We start from the raw sequence: 15031 nt of genomic DNA on the forward strand, positions 1-15031 counted from the left end.
CTTCCCTCCACTTCCTGTAGAGTTTCCTTTTAAGTAATAGTGTGTCCAGTAGCTCCTTGCCCATCCAGGCAGGCCTCCTAGCATTCTTACCTGCTTTTCTCTTTGTTGGTACACAGAGCTCCTGGACACAGAGGAGGTGGTCCTTGAATACTGACCAGCTGTCCTGGGTCCCTCTTCCCTCCAGGGCTTTGTCCCACGACACTTTGGCTAGCAGATCCCTGAAGCGATCAAAATCTGCATGCCTAAAGTCTAGGGTCGTGAGCTTGGAATACTTCCTCCTGATTGCCCTGAGGATGTTAAATTCAACTGCTTCATGGTCACTGCAGCCAAGGCCGTCTCTGAGCCTCACATTGCTTACCAGCCCTTCCCTGTTGGTGAGAACAAGGTCCAGCATAGCACCATTTCTTGTTGGTTCCTCCACCATTTGGAGGAGGAAGTTGTCTTCTATGCAGTCCAGGAACATCCTGGATTGCTGGTGCCTTGCTGTGTTGTCCCTCCAGCAGATATCCGGGTGGTTGAAATCACCCATGAGGACCAGGGCTTGTGACCTGGAAGCTGCTTCTATTTGCCTATGGAGGGCCTCATCTGCTTGGATCTGCTGGTCAGGTGGCCTGTAGGAGACCCCCACAGTAATATCTTCTTCCCCTGTCCTGCCTTTAATTTTGACCCATACACTCTCAACTAGCTTATCATCCCTCCCCAGTTGGAGCTCCACTGATTCCAACTGGCTATTGACATAGAGGGCAACACCTCCTCCTCTCCTTCCCTGCCTATCCTTCCTAAAGAGTTTATACCCATCTATGCCTACATCCCAGTCATGGGATTCATCCCACCAAGTTTCAGTAACAGCCACTATGTCATGGCATCCCAGCAGTACAATGGCCCTTAACTCATCCTGTTTGTTGCCCAAGCTGCGCGCATTCGCATAGAAGCACCGCCTCCCAGGGCAGCACATTCCAATGGCCAATCTCTCTGGGAAGAACTTCTTCCTAACATCCAGCCTAAACCTCCCCTGGCACAGCTGGAGACTGTGTCCTCTTGTTCTGGTGCTGGTTGTCTGGGAGAAGAGACCAACCCCCACCTGGCTACAACCTCCCTTCAGGGAGTTGCAGAGAGCAAGAAGGTCTCCCCTGAGTCTCCTCTTCTCCAGGCTAAGCAACCCCAGCTCCTTCAGCCCCTCCTCACAGGGCTTGTGCTCGATGCCTCTCCCCAGCATTGACAAGAAGTGATGCTTCATAGAGGAAACCTGATGGTCTGCCCCAAGCTCCACAGTGCCACCAGCAGCCTCAGAGCTCAACACAACCAACTGATGTGCAAACCTCAAACCTTTTCCTGCCCTGGCTGGAGTTGTTCAGTCTGGTGAAGAGGAGGCTGAGGGGTGACCTCATTGCTCTCTACAATGCCCTGACAGGAGGGTTGGAGCAACGAGGGGACCAGCCTCTTCTCCCTGGTGGCAAGCAACAGATCTAGAGGAAATGGATGCAAGCTGTGCCAGAGGAGGTTTAGGCTGGGTGTTAGGAAATATTTCTTCACTGAAAGGGTTAGAAAATGTTGGGACAGTCTACCCAGGGCAGTGATGAAGTCACCCTCCCTTGAGGTGCTTAAACAATGTGTGGACCTGATGTTTAGGGACATGGTTTAGTGATGCCCTTGCAGCACGGGTCTGAAGATTGGACTGGATGATCTTGGAGGCCTCTTTCAACCAAAGATATTCTGTGATTCCTCCAACAAGGTCTGGTGAAGAGCAGAGCAGGGCTGAAGGACCCCCAGATCACCAGGCAGGTGTCATGGGAGGCCTATGACCAGTACATGTGTGTGTACACATGAAATACCTAGAGGAGAGTGATTTAGTGGCGGTAAAATGCCAGAAGAAAACACCCATGGCCCAGAGAGCATCTATGTGATGCTAAAATTCTATACTAAATCCTATGGCCTTGATATATTGGCCTCAAACACTGAAATATTAGCCCCAGGCAGCATAAATCAGAGGTGCTTTGCAGGAGCCCTGCTGATTTACCCTGTTCTTGCCTGGCACCCTGATTTGCCCCAGGGTTTTAATCAGGTCTGAAGCAACTGAAGTACAGGGTTCATAAATTCTTGTCAGCTCTTTGACAGCTTGGTGAAGGGTAGCCCAGTTGGAGGGGGGGAATATCTGAAACCAACCCATCAAATCAGGGCCCTGCTGGTGTTTTACCCCTTCAGCCTTCAGCTCATCAACAAGCCCAGACAAAGCCTCTTGCAGATCCTGCCCGGCTGCTACTTATTCTCCTCCTAATGAACATGAAAAGATCCTTGGCAAGTGGAATTTATGGATGAAGGAGTTCTAGTTCCCTTCTTTTCATCCCTGCTGTAGTAAGGCAGGAGGTGGCTGACAAATCTATGAAATACAGCAGAAAAGAAAAGAAAAAAAAAAAGAAAAAGAAAAAAGAAAATAAAAAGGGAAAGAGAAGAGAAGAAAATAAAAGAGAAAAAAAAGGAAAAAAAAAGGAAAAAGAAAAGAAAAGAGAAATGAAAAAAAAAGGAAAAAGAAGGAAAAAGAAGGAAAAAGAAAAAGAAGAAAAAGGAAAAGAAAAAAGAAAGGAAAAGGAAAATAAAAAAGAAAGAAAAAAAAGAAAAAGAAAAAGAAAATGAGAAAAAGAAAACCAACCCTGCAAAAGGGTCACTGGAGCCTATCCAGGGAGGGGGTAGAAAAACCTCCCAAAGATTTTTGTGCAGCTCCTGTTCCTCCTCTCACAGCCAAAATGAAGGTGAACCAAACATTTTATTGAGTGGGCTCTGATGACCTTGGCTTATTTATTTATTTTCTTAAATGAGTTGATCTGTTTAAGGGGGGGGGGGGGGGGGGGGGGGAAGGGAGGGTAGTGGAGGGAAAGAAGGGGAAAAAAACCCTCCTATATGACAACCCCCCAAACTAACTTCAGATGTAAAGTTAACCTCCAGTGGTCTCGTAGATTAAAAGCCATTAAATTTTTTTATCTAAATTCTCATAAAAATCATGTCCCTCATGATTTTTAGTGACTGCTTCCAATTGCTTATTATTTTCAGGTCAGACAGTGTGCACTACAAAAATTTTTGGGTTTGGTTTCTTTTTTTGGGGGGGTATGATATCAATTTTTTCAAGATATATTTATAATTATATATATTTTAACCATTCATTTAAGGTTAGCTCTGTAGTGAAGGCACATTATGCCCCGATGCTGAATCTTGTCCCAGCATGTGGACAAGTTCCCCCTCCTCCAGGAGGAAGACAAAAGCCAAGGCATTAGCCAGGCTTGCACGAACCCAGCTCATGCAGTGCTCGTGCTGACACCAAGTATGGGCATAATTCTAGCTTCACACTTTCTATAGGCTGAAGCCAGTTGTTTATGAGAGTGCCCATTGGTCAAGCCTAGCCTCTATAAGTATCTATAAGTATCACCCCAGTTGGTAAACAAGTTGCCCCCCTCATTCACTTTGTCTCTGTGCTTGCTCGAGAGAGTAACTCTCGAGCTGCAGCCTCTGCCATTGAGCTTATTGTTGTTAGCTTCTGTTATACATGCACGCATACTGGAAGCCTCTGCATAGTGAAGAAGCCCAGAGGGAGGACCTTTGCGACGCCTGAGCTCAGCGTCGCTACAGCCAGTTGTACCGACCGGGAGAGCCTACCGTGCCACCGGAGGACTGGACCGACCCCCTGAGTGTAAGATCTGCCCAGTTGCCGGGGAGAAGGGACTTGATCGAGACCGAGTCCACATATGCCTAGTCCCCCTTAGCGGGAGAGGAGCCGCCGAGTGCCACTCTGAGCCCTGTGAATCTCAGGGAAGACTAAGGCATTGTTCGTGCCTATACTGCACCAAACCCGGGACCACTCCGAGAGTCCCGCTGCTTCTTTGGGCTCAGTAAACAAGAATCCGCCACCTAACGCAGCCGCATTCTCTCCCTGAGGCTGTTTGCATCAGCCCCGAGAATCGCCGAGGTTGGTCCGACCCCCGTAGCTTTGCCTGCTGCCGTGTCCTCCGAGCCCACCTACCGGCCACCGTCGTCCCACCCTGCCATGCGAGCCGACTTTTGAGGGCCGATCCCACGGACCGACCCCGACCAGGACCAATCCCTGTTGTCTGGAGGGAATCAAATATCTTCCACGTGCTTTCCATCCACTAGCACTCAGTTCAAAGTATCCGCGTCTAGCAGAGTAAGCGCTGACGCATAGAAAGATTGTAATATTGCTGTGTATAGCCAGGAGCCGCTCGCGTCCCGCCGAGTCGCCATCTAGTGGCCAAGCGGTCGAACCGCACCCTTCATTATATAAATATAGTCTGTAACTAGTTCAATTAAATTATAATCATAACACTAAGCCACTTGTGGAATCTATTTCACGAACGTGCACTAGAACATGTATATAAGTTGGTGATTCATTGGTTTTTAATAGTTTGATAATTAATAAAAATAATATTTTCATAATTCATATTTCATATTAATAAATTTAATAACCTCTTCACCACAAGCTCTTTGTGAAATTCCCTGGCATGACACAAGAAAAAGCTTTGTGGTTAAAAAAAAAAAATAGAAGCAGCAGCAGCAAGTTTTCATTTGTCTAGATGAGTTTCATTAATTTGGTTTCACTAATTTGGTTTCATTGATTTGGTTTAATTGATAATTAATTCCACGGGGAAGGAAATCCCCTGCACATTTGCCCAAGTCGGTTTGTGCAGCACTGGGAATGCACCAGGAGACACATGGCTTTATTTTTTTTCATTAAACCTGATAAAATGAATCATAGAATCATAGAATCAGTCAGGGTTGGAAGGCACCACAAGGATCATCTAGTTCCAACCCCCCTGCCATGGCCTGGGACACCTCACACTAGATCAGGCTGGCCAGAGCATCATCCAGTCTGGTCTTAAAACAGTATCACAGTATCACAGTATCACTAAGGTTGGAAGAGACCTCGAGGATCATCAAGTCCAACCTGTCACCACAAACCTCATGACTAGAACATGGCACCAACTGCCATGTCCAATCTCCTCTTGAACATCTCCAGGGATGGTGACTCCACCACCTCCCTGGGCAGCCCATTCCAATGACGAATGACTCTCTCGGTGAAGAACTTTCTCTTCACCTCGAGCCTAAACTTCCCCTGGCACAGCTTGAGACTGTCCCCCCTTGTTCTGGTGCTGGTTGCCTGGGAGAAGAGACCAACCCCTTCCTGGCTGCAACCACCTTTCAGGTAGTCGTAGAGGGCAATGAGGTCACCCCTGAGCCTCCTCTTCTCCAGGCTGAACAGCCCCAATGCTTTCAGCTTTTCCCTATAGCAGAGGTGCTCTAGCCCTCTGATCATCATTCCCCAAATGAAATGGCCTAATTTTAAGCCATTTTATTCAGAAAGTAAAGACTTCCAGGTTTCCATATGCTATTATCCCAATATCCTCTTTTCTTTCAATATTCCAAACCCCAGTGTTGTGTTAAATAAATGCCACTTCTGATACCACCAGGAGCCTCAAACTGGAAGCATCAATGATACTGAGGAAGGCTTGGAGTGGACCTTCAGCCAGTTTGCTGATGACGCAAACTGGGAGGAGCTGCTGACACCCTGTCAGGCTGTGCTGCCATCCTCTGAGGATGAAGGGGCTCTGGACCAGGCTGCCCAGAGAGGCTGAGAATCTCCTTCTGTGGAGAGATTCTGAACCCGATGAACATGATCCTGGTCAACCTGCTGTGAGTGACCCTGCTTTATCAGGAGGGTTGGACTAGATGGTCCCCAGAGTTCACAGAATCACCAAGGTTGGAAGAGACTTCAAAGATCATCAAGTCCAACCTGTCACCACAGACCTCATGACTAAATGTGGTGAAGAGGTTATTAAATTTATTAATATTAAATATGAATTATGAAAATATTAGTTTTTATTAATTATTAAACTACTAATAACTGATGAATTACCAACTTATATATATGTTCTAGTGCACATTCATGAAATACATTCCACAAGTGGCTTAATGTTATGATTAGGACTTAATTGAACTATCTATAGACCCTTTCTATATTTACATAACGAAGGGTGCAGTTCTGCCACTTCGCCACTAGATCAAGTCCCTTCTCCCCGGCAACTGGGCAGATCTTACACTCAGGGGTTGGTCCAGTCCTCCAGTGGCACGGTAGGCTCTCCCGGTCGGTACAACTGGCTGTAGTGACGCTGAGCTCAGGCGTCACAAAGGTCCTCCCTCTGGGCTTCTTCACTATGCAGAGGCTTCCAGTATGCGTGCATGTATAACAGAAGCTAACAACAATAAGTTCAATGGCAGAGGCTGCAGCTCAAGAGTTGCTCTCTCAAGCAAGCACAGAGACAAAGTGAAAGAGGGGGCAACTTGTTTACTAACTGGGGTGATACTTATAGATTCCTCGACGCTGGGCTTGACCAATGGGCACTCTCATAAACAACTGGCTTCAGCCTATAGAAAGCATGAAGCTAGAATTACGCCCATACTTGGTGTCAGCACGAGCACTGCATGCGCTGGGTGCGTGCAAGCCTGGCTAATGCCTTGGCTTTTGTCTTCCTCCTGGAGGAGGGGGAACTTGTCCACATGCTGGGACAAGATTCAGTATCTGGGCATAATGTGCCTTCACCACACTAAACCATGGCACCAAGTGCCACATCCAATCCCCTCTTGAACACCTCCAGGGATGGTGACTCCACTACCTCCCTGGGCAGCACATTCCAATGGCTAACAACTCTCTGTGAAGAACTTTCTCCTCACCTCCAGCCTAAACTTCCCCTGGTGCAGCCTGAGACTGTGTCCTCTTGTTCTGGTACTGGGTGCCTGGGAGAAGAGATCAACCCCCACATGGCTACAACCTCCCTTCAGGGAGTTGTAGACAGCAATAAGGTCTCCTCAGAGCCTCCTCTTCTCCAGACTAAACAATCCCAGCTCCCTCAGCCTCTCCTCATAGGGCTTGTGCTCCAAAGCCTTCCCCAGCCTTGTTGCCCTTCTCTGGACACATTCAAGTGTCTCAATGTCCTTCTTAAACTGATACACCATGCTGGGATTTGGGGAGTTTCTGCAGCAATTTGGAGGTATCTAAACAAACATCAAAAGTGAAGTATTCCCTTTTTTGGCCGAACAAAGCTCTGGCTGCTGGTTGACTTGGAGGTTTTTTTTAGGGGGGTGGGGGGTGAGGGGAGAAGGGGCATACCCCCCCCCACAAACCAACAAAAAAATCTGCTGTTTTGTGACTGAGCATGAAAAGAAGCATGAAAGGGGAAAAAATAAACAATAAACAAGCCTTCTGGACCAGAAACTCAAGTTCCAGCTAATCAGCAGCTTGGGTTTCCTCGAGGGGCGATGCTGCCTGGATGGAGACGCAGTTAGGAGTCATCTTTGCCATATGCATTGCCCATGGATCCATTTTGCAGCTGATTATGGCCTGGGCAAGCATTTAAGGCTCCAACAGTAGAAAAGAAAAAAAAAAAGAAAGAATGAAAGAGGAAACTTTCAAATCCACATAATTGCCCTTAAAATCCAACACTGTCCACTTTGCACATGGACAGAACACAAAGGAGCCTGAAACGTTAAGAGATCGCAAATAAAATACGATCCAGCTTGGAGGACTCTTGGAATGACCTGGGTTATTTTTATTGCCTCTGCCAAAAATACAATCACCAAGTCTCCTCTGAGCTGGCTGGGCTTCAGCTTGGCCAAACTCCTGTGGCTGGCCAGGCTTGCATGCTGCATCATTGCCCAGCAGCTGGAGCTGCAGCATCCAACCAAGTGCCATCATTTAAAGACGATTTCTCCGGCTTTTTAAGCTCATTTGCAGGAATTTGATGAGAAGGTTTTGGCTCAAGATCTGTGAGGAGAGGCTGAGGGAGCTGGGGTTGCTTAGCCTGGAGAAGAGGAGGCTCAGGGGAGACATTATTGTTCTCTAAAACTACCTGAAGGGAGGTTGTAGCCAGGTGGGGCTTGGTTCTTCTCCCAGGCACCCAGCACCAGAACAAGAGGACACACTCTCAGGCTGCACCAGGGGAGGTTTAGGTTGGATGTTAGGAAGAAGTTCTATATAGAGAGAGTGACTGCCCATTGGAATGGGCTGCCCGGGCAGGTGGTGGAGTCACCATCATTGGAGGTCTTCAGGACGAGACTTGATGGAGTGCTTGGTGCCATGGTTTAGTTGTTTAGGTGGGTTGGATTGGTTGATGGGTTGGACGCGACGATCTTGAAGGTCTCTTCCAACTTATTCTATTCTATTCTATTCTATTCTATTCTATTCTATTCTATTCTATTCTATTCTATTCTATTCAAGAGAATTAGGATAGAATAGAATTAACCAGGTTGGAAAAGACCTTCGAGATTATCAAGCCCAAACTGCCACCCAACATCACCTCATCAAATAAATCATGGCACCAAGTGCCTCATCCAGGTTCCACCACCTCCCTGGGCAGCACATTCCAATGGCCAATCTCTCTTTCTGGGAAGAACTTCTTCCTAACATCCAGCCTAAACCACCCCTGGCACAGCTTGAGACTGTGTTCTCTTGTTCTGGTGATGGTTTCTTAGGAAACAACTTCCTATGGAGGTCCAGTATGGTCTTAGAGATACCTAACCCATCAGCTTCACTCCTCATGGACCCCCACTACCTGAAGAAGGCATCTCTGTGGCTTGCTGGGCTTTTCTTGCAGGGCTTGGGGCTGAAAGGGATCCCAGAATCATAGAATCATAGAATCAGTCAGGGTTGGAAGGGACCACAAGGATCATCTAGTTCCAACCCCCCTGCCATGGGCAGGAAGACCTCACCTCACCTCACCTCACCTCAAGATCAGGCTGGCCAGAGCCTCATCCAGCCTGCTCTTAAACACCTCCAGAGATAGGGCCGCAACCACCTCATAGTTTCATAGTTTCATTCAGGGTTGGAAGGGACCACAAGGATCATCTAGTTCCAACCCCCCTGCCATGGGCAGGGACACCCTACACTGGATCAGGCTGGCCAGAGCCTCATGCAGCCTGCTCTTAAACACCCCCAGGGACAGGGCCTCAACCACCTCCCTGGACAAGCCATTCCAGGGTTTCACCACTCTCATGGTGAAGAACCTCCTCCTCACATCCAGCCTGAATCTCCCCACCTCCAGCTTCATTCCATTCCCCCTAGTCCTGTCACTACCTGAGATCCTGAGAAGTCCCTCCCCAGCCTTCCTGTAGGCCCCCTTCAGATACTGGAAGGCCACAATTAGGTCACCTCAGAGCCTTCTCTTCTGCAGACTGAACAGCCCCAACTCCTTCAGTCTGTCCTCATAGGAGAGGTGCTCCAGCCCTCTGATCATCCTTGTGGCCCTTCTCTGGACACGTTCCAGCACCTCCACATCCCTCTTGTAATAGGGGCTCCAGAACTGGACACAGTACTCCAGGTGGGGTCTCACCAGGGCTGAGTAGAGGGGGAGGATCACCTCCCTCGACCTGCTAGCCACACTTCTCCTGATGCAGCCCAGGATCTGATTGGCTTTGCGGGCTGCACGTGCACATTGAGAGCTCATGTTAAGCTTTTTGTCCACCAGCACCCCCAAGTCTCTCTCCTCAGGGCTACTTTCCAGCCAGTCACTGCCCAGCCTGTATTTGTGCCTGGGATTGCCTCGACCCAGATGCAGGACCCTGCACTTGCTCTTATTGAACTTCATGAGGTTGGCTTGTGCCCACCTCTCCAGCCTGTCAAGGTCCCTCTGGATGGCCTCCCTTCCCTCCAGCGTGTCTGCTGCACCACACAGCTTGGTGTCATCAGCAAACTTGCTGAGGGTGCACTCAATGCCACTGTCCATGTCACCCACAAAGATGTTGAACAAGACAGGTCCCAGGACTGATCCCTGAGGGACTCCACTTGTCACTGGCCTCCACTGGGACATGGAGCCATTGGCAGCCACTCTTTGGGTGCGGCCATCAAGCCAGTTCCTTATCCATCTAGTGGTCCACCCATCAAACCCATGTGTCACCAGTTTGGAGACCAGGATGTGGTGCGGGACAGTGTCGAAGGCTTTGCTCAGGTCCAGGCCTTCCAGTATCTGAAGGGGGCCTACAAGAAGGCTGGGGAGGGACTTCTCAGGATCTCAGGTAGTGATAGGACTAGGGGGAATGGAATGAAGCTGGAGGTGGGGAGATTCAGGCTGGATGTGAGAAGAAAGTTCTTAATCATGAGAGTGGTGAAACAGGGATTCTCAGGGTCTCTTAGTTGACTCAGGGCTCTCAGGGATCTCAGGGTTCGTGCACCGTAGGCTCCTCGTGGATTCTTCGTTTGGACGCGATGTAGCTATACAACAGTTTGAAATTAACCTCTTTCAGCTAAAGTTAAATTTCTTTGTGGAATACACTGAATTTCACCATTCTCTTGCATTACCCAATAAGTGTGACCCGGTGTGACCGTTTGAGGCTGTCCCCTTAAGAAAGGGAATATGGTGGACGGAAGTTGGTAAACAAAAAGAAGGACCTAAACTAATTTCATTGGTAGATTGGGAGGAAGCACCTTCTGAACTGGGAGTGCAGCAGGGTATCTTGGGCCTTCTTGCACTTTTTGAGTTCAGTTTTGTCTTCCCCTCCTTCGGTAGCAGCAGCTTCCGTTCTGGGCGTTTGGCCAAGGCTTGACCTTGAAAACTGATAAACTGCAAGGCCTGTATTAACTGCTTTCCAATTAACACATAACTGCTTCTAACTTTTTTTATCTTTCTCTCTCTTTCTAACCCGCTCTGGGGAAATGGGGGGAGAGGGGGGAGCAGAGGTGGGGAACCCCCTCGGCAGAGGGGGGAACTCTCATTTCTGTGCTACTTTATTGTATATCTTTGTATATATTGTAAATATTGTAAATTCTGTAAATTCCCCTGCATATCCTATATTGCTTTGTAAATATACAGCTCCACTGCTTTGCTAATTCAGCTGTGAGTTTTTTTTCCTTTCCCTTCAATATTCTTTCCCTTTACTTTACAGGGGGGAGGGAGGAGGCTTTTTGGCCTTACCCTTCCAACCCTACGACACCCGGACCTTCAGCTGAAACCACCCCTCGGACAGGTTTAGCCTCTCCTGAGGGCGAAAATACCCAAACAGTTTTACCTAACAGATTCTTTTCTCTAACAACAGGAACTCTATCACCTTCTACTTTCCGTAGCAAATCTGAATGTGCAGGTCCAGCTTGGTTCACTGAACCTCTGCTATTTACCAGCCAGGTTGCTTGTGCTAAATGTTTTTCCCAGTTTTTCAAAGATCCACCTCCCATGGCTTTAAGAGTGGTCTTCAACAAACCATTGAAGCATTCAATCTTCCCTGAAGCTGGTGCGTAGTAGGGAATGTGGAATATCCACTCAATACCGTGCTCTTTTGCCCAGCTCTTTACAAGGTTGTTCTTGAAATGAGTTCCGTTGTCTGATTCAATCCTCTCTGGAGTTCCATGTCTCCACAGGATCTGTCTCTCCAGACCGAGAATGGTGCTGCATGTGGAACTGGATAAGTTTCCAACCATCCAGTGTTTGCCTCTACCATAGTAAGCACGTACTGCTTACCAGAACGAGAACATGGCAGAGTGATGTAGTCAATCTGCCAAGCTTCACCATACTTGTACTTGGACTTGTCACCATAGCACAAGGGCTTAAGTCGTTTTGCCTGCTTAATAGCAGCACAAATGTCACAGTCATGGATGACTTGTGTGATAGCATCCATGGAAATGTCTATGGATCTGTCACGAGCCCATTGGTATGTTGCATCTCTGCCTTGATGTCCTGACGAATCGTGAGCCCACCGAGCTAAGAATATCTCACCTCGGTGTTTCCCGTCGAGATCAAGATTAGAGTTCATGTCTACTTGAGAAACTCTTGTAGCTAGACCTGCCTGATGGTTGTGTTGCTGTTCCTCAGTAGCTTTGCTCTTAGGAATGTGAGCATCGATGTGTCTCACTTTCACTGGAATTCTCTCGATTCGATCAGCAATGTCCTGCCACAGGTCAGCTGACCAAATGGGTTTTCCTTTCCTATGCCAACCACTCTTCTTCCAGTTCTTTAGCCAACCCCATAGAGCATTGGCTACCATCCATGAGTCGGTGTAGAGATAAAGCTTTGGCCATCTCTCACGTCCAGCTACGTCGAGAGCTAGCTGGACAGCTTTTACCTCTGCGAACTGACTGGATTCTCCTTCTCCATCCTTCGCCTCTGCAATTCGGAGTGTTGGACTCCACACTGCAGACTTCCAACTTCTCTTGTTTCCAACAAGACGACAGGAACCGTCTGTGAACAAAGCATATTTCTTTTCATCATCAGAAAGGTCATTGTAAGGAGGAGCTTCCTCAGCACGAGTCACTTTCTCCTCTGGAGGTTTAGCACAGTTGACACCTTCAGGCCAACTTGAGATCACCTCCACTAGACCAGGCCTTTCAATATTTCCCATTCGAGCTCTCTGTGTTATCAGAGCCATCCACTTAGACCATGTTGAGTCTGTGGCATGGTGTGGTGTGGAGCCTTTGCCTTTGAACATCCAATTCAAAACAAGCAATCTGGGAGCTAGAATAAGTTGTAATTCAGTTCCAATTACTTCAGAAGATGCTTTTACTCCTTCATAGGCAGCTAGAATCACTTTCTCTGTTGGAGTATAATTAGCCTCTGAACCTCTGTAACCTCGACTCCAGAAACCAAGAGGTCGTCCACGTGTCTCACCTGGAGCTTTCTGCCACAAGCACCAGGTTGGACCATTGTCACTTGCAGCCGTGTACGGAATGTTCTTAATGTCTGGACCATCTCGGACAGGTCCCAGACCCATTGCTTGAACTACCTCTTGCTTTATCTGGTCAAAGGCTGCTTGTTGTTCAGGTCCCCAGTGGAAATGGTTTCTCTTTCGAGTCACATCATACAGAGGTTTCACAATCTGACTGTATCCAGGAATGTGCAGTCTCCAAAATCCCACTATCCCCAAGAAACGTAGGGTCTCTTGCTTGTTGGTGGGATTTGCCATGGTAGAGACTCTATTTACCACATCCACTGGAATGTGTCGGCGTCCATCCTGCCACCGCACTCCCAGAAACTGAATCTCTGTGGTAGGTCCTTTCACCTTGTCTCGTTTGATGGCAAAACCTGCATTCAGAAGAATGTCAATGATTTTGTTACCTTTCTCGAAGACTTCTTCAGCAGTTTTACCCCAGACGATGATATCATCGATGAACTGGATGTGTTCTGGAGCACTGCCTTTCTCCAGAGCATCGCGGATCAATGCATGACAGATGCTTGAGCTGTGGATCCAGCCCATTGGCAGTCTGTTGAAAGTGTACTGGATTCCTCTCCAGGTGAAAGCAAACTGAGGCCTGCATTCCTCTGCTATGGGAATAGAGAAAAATGCATTAGCAATGTCTATGGTAGCATACCATTTGGCCTCTTTGGATTCCAGCTCATACTGGAGCTCCATCATGTCTGGTACTGCTGCACTCATAGGTGGTGTCACTTCATTTAGGGCTCTGTAGTCTACCGCCACACGCCAGTCTCCATTCTGCTTCCGCACAGGCCATGCTGGACTGTTGAAAGGTGAATGAGTTTTGCTGCTCACTTTCTGGCTCTCCAACTGACGAATCAGATTCTGAATGGGCAACAAAGAGTCACGGTTGGTTCTGTATTGTCTGTGATGCACAGTCTGAGAAGCAACTGGCAATTTAATGTCCTGTATCTTATGTTGTCCCACAAGTGCAGATTCATCAGAAAGCTCAGGTCTAGCAGACAGCTTCAGTTTTTGTCCATCAATTTCTACAGAAGCTACTCCAAAAGCCCATTTGTAACCTCTGGGGTGTTTGAAACGCCCTTCTCTCAGAAAATCAATTCCCAAAATACAAGGTGCATCAGGTCCGGTCACAATTTTATGTTTCCTCCATTATTTCCCAGTTAAACTTATATTAACCTCCACCTTAATTAACTCTTGAGATCCACCAGTGACTCCCATAATAGTTATAGACTCCGATCCCTGATAATTTGATGGCATTATGGTGCACTGAGCTCCTGTGTCAACCAAGGCCCTGTACTTCCGAAATTGTGAAGTGCCAGGCCACTGGAGGTACACAGACCCAGAGAGATCCCATCCCCACCTGAGGATACACCCAAGACCCCCAGGGCTCCTTCTTCCCCCTCCCACTGCTAGGCTAGTCTCAGCTGGCCAGATCTGAGACTGCCCATCCCCCCATGGCTGTGGGCCTAGCCAGGCCCAAAGCCAGGTGACATCTCCCCCAGTTGCCGGCTGACGGAGAAGGAAGAAAAGAGAGCGTGCTAGACTCTGCACTGCATCTTATAGTGGTGCAAAGGATTGTGGTAGGAAATACTACATAATTTCCTGTGTCCACCCCTCTGGGCTGGACTTCTGGACACAGGAAGTAAACACTGCAGGGGGCACCCAGCTCAAACTGTAACAATCTCAAAGATCTTTTCCAACCTGGTCTGGTCTGGTCTGGTCTATTCTATTCTATTCTATCCTATTCTTGGCCATTACCTCTTTCCCTGTCACTGGGGACCACTGAGAAGGGTCTGATCCCATCCTCCTGACACCCACCCCTTAGGTATTTGTAAGCATTGATGAGATCCTTTCTTAGCCTCCTCTTCTCCAAGCTAAACAGCCCCAGCTCTCTCAGTGTGTTCTCATATGAGGGATGTTCCAATCCCCTCAGCATGTTAGTGGCCCTGCTCTGGACTCTCTCCAGTAGTTCTTTGTCCTTCTTGAGGTGGAGTGCCCAGAATTTGACACAGTACTTCAGGTGAGGCCTCACCAGTGCAGAGTGGAGGGGGAGGAGAACCTTCCTCAACCTACTGGCCACACTTCTCTGAATGCATCCCAGGATGCCATCAACCTCCTTAGCTGCAAGGGCACATTGCTGGCTCATGGTCGTTATGTTGTCTGCCAGGACTACCAGGTTCCTTTCCTCAGAGCTGCTCTCCAGCAGATCAGTCCCCAGCCTGTACTGATCCATGGGGTTGTTCTTCCCCAGATGCAGGATTTGACACTTGCCCTTAGTGAATTTAATTCAGTTTCTCCCCATCCAGCTCTCCAGCCTGTCCAGGTCACATAGGAT

Source organism: Melanerpes formicivorus, unplaced genomic scaffold (genome assembly GCF_026170545.1).
Source record: "Melanerpes formicivorus ecotype bairdi unplaced genomic scaffold, bMelFor1.0.p_v2 SCAF_9, whole genome shotgun sequence".
Taxonomy (NCBI): domain Eukaryota; kingdom Metazoa; phylum Chordata; class Aves; order Piciformes; family Picidae; genus Melanerpes; species Melanerpes formicivorus.